The sequence below is a fragment of the Littorina saxatilis genome, linkage group LG16 (assembly GCF_037325665.1).
Source record: "Littorina saxatilis isolate snail1 linkage group LG16, US_GU_Lsax_2.0, whole genome shotgun sequence".
Classification (NCBI taxonomy): domain Eukaryota; kingdom Metazoa; phylum Mollusca; class Gastropoda; order Littorinimorpha; family Littorinidae; genus Littorina; species Littorina saxatilis.
The window spans coordinates 11,435,279-11,437,893 of NC_090260.1; the positions used below are offsets into that span (position 1 = coordinate 11,435,279).

General features: G+C 40.1%; 1 protein-coding gene across 1 annotated transcript in view; it reads right to left on the reverse strand.

Annotated features, from left to right (window-relative positions):
* Window positions 1–776: 776 nt before the first annotated feature.
* The window catches only part of LOC138950396 (uncharacterized), a gene marked incomplete at its 5' end in the record, with an annotated part of 6,109 nt that continues 4,270 nt past the window's right edge, over window positions 777–2,615 (reverse strand). The window contains 1 exon segment of the mRNA XM_070322131.1: window positions 777–2,615. This exon segment is cut by the window's right edge and continues 2,566 nt beyond it.

Below are 2,615 nucleotides of genomic sequence, written 5' to 3' on the forward strand. Positions count from 1 at the left end.
CATGCCGTTTCAGACAAATAGAGATATTACGAGTAAAATGCAGTCGTCGCATTGTAAACGGCCGACGTCTGGTTCTGATAGTAAACTTCTTTTGTCTGCTGCTACAGACCCGTCTGGTCTACCACTGCTGACGTGTTAGGCTCGAGAGTCACAAGTTATTATCTATATAGAAATAAAACATAAACACGCGCACATACACACGCACGAACACACACACACACACACACACACACACACACACAAACACACTCACTTTTTCTTTCTCTAACACACGCGCACACACGCACTTACACTCACACACACACACACACACTCTCTCTCTCTCTCTCTCTCTCTCTCTCTCTCTCTAACACACAAGCAAACGCACACACACACACACACACACAAACACATCTGCACACAAACATGCACACACGCACACGCAACAATGATTGAATTGTATTCCTTATAAATTCGATCTTAAATTATAAACATATGTAGTATTTGCTCTGAAAATATCCTCACACCCGAAGAAAATCTGTACAATTGTCGCTCACGTTGTGGAGACCAGCGGACCAGAAGACACGGTCTTCGGCTTTCAGCTAGCCAAGCCTGAATAGCCTCTGTAATGACTTTGTCCATATTTGGTGGCTGATGTTTTAGATTTAGTCCATTTTTGATACGTGTACAAAAACCCCAAAAACAAACAACAACAAAAGTCACCAATAAACCTACCAACCTTTAAAGGCAACCAACCAGGTAACCAACCAGCCAACCAAAAACAAAGACACGAGTCGTTTTCGTTTGACTTTCTTTTATTTACCTTGACAGAGACAAACTGACACAGGGACTGGTGTGTGAATTCAGGAGAGCAATTGTCCTTTTTGTGTTAGATTTGATACACACAGAGGCATAACCACAGTTTTTGGACAAAACAAATAACATGCATATATTTTCTGAAAAATTAAATTACACTTCCAGACACAAAGAAAACACCTTTAAACTATACATAACAAAACTAAATTTATCTGCCGAAAAAAAGGTCAATGACCTGATTGTAGAGGTCAGCAGGGCTCTGGTGGGCAACAAAACGTATATCTTTTCTGACGAATATGAACCCATTTGAAACACAAACATCATATCTGTAGATAAAACTAAATACCTATTTCTTTACTGAAACGCCAAAAACTGTTTCTGTGAACTTTGTATACATGTCATGATTGTAACCTTTGTTAAAATAAACATATGTTTAAACCAAATGCCAAAAACATCAAGTTGACTCTGTGTTTTTAAATTCCGCAAACAGAGATAGCTCAGATCTTGCACCAAACAAAACATATCGTTGATGACAAAGCAGAGCAAAACGTCAAACACATTATATAACAATAACAGCACATGGAATTTATTCACTAAAAATAAGAACAACTTAAAACAAAATCGTCAACAAACATAGACACTTTTGATAGACAGTGTGAACATGTTGTACTGTCAGTGGTATTCTCCCCGTGTGCTACACGTGTCCAGGCTCTTAAAGACCCACACACCTTCCCGTGTGTTATACGTGTCCAGGCTCTTAAAGACCCACACACCTTCCCGTGAAATCAGTCCGGCTCACCATCTCAGGTCTGTCCAGGCCGTCACATGGGACAAGACTATCCGTCCTCGTCGTCACATAAAAATCAACAATCTCTTTTCACAGATGGATTTTTGTGTGTGGATAAATTCATTTCGTAAAACCAACCAATGGCTTTTTAAGAAATTAATTTCCTAAGAAAAAAATCCAACTTACCACAGAAAGCAGTCTGGGTGTTGCTTTTTGGTATGTGACCAAGTGGAAGAGATGATCTTATCCCATGTAAAAGTCTGACAAGATCTGAGACCGTGTGCGGAACTAGCGAGTAGTGTGCCGTGCCTTTAAAGAAACGAGACTAGATATTGTCCACACAACACAAACTGTGCGTGAAAAAGTGTGACCAAGATGGTATGCAAGAAAAAGAGCATTATTCAACTTTAACACCTACCAGAATTGAACACCTACCAGAATTGAACACCTACCAGAATTGAACACCTACCAGAATTGAACACATACCAGAATTGAACACCTACCAGAATTGAACACCTACCAGAATTGAACACATACCAGAATTGAACACCTACCAGAATTGGACACCTACCAGAATTGAACACCTACCAGAATTGACAGCTCGGCTGCTTTTTGTGCAACGTGGGACTTTCTTAGAGTTATTTGTTTAATGACAAGCGACACCGATTTAACAAGCAAAGCCGTCGCTTCTTGACCCTCTCAGTAAAACATCTGACGTCAAATGCGAATCAAAGTGCGAATAATGGCGTCACGCAAACATTCTCTCGCTTTTCTTGGATGTCTCTCAGGAACTGAGAAAGGATTCTGAGAACAAATATTGTCTCGGTGACCTCGTTATATCAGCAGGAGAAAATGTCTCGTAAAGTCACCGCTAGGCTGTATCGGTATCGTTCATCATTAACGAATGACACATGCAAAATGAATTCAGCATCAATCAAAATTCCACTCCATGCATTGAGACAGCCAGACTTTGGAATGTTGGCTTAAGGTCTCTGTTCATGTGCGGAATGGATTCAACAACAATCAAAAAGTC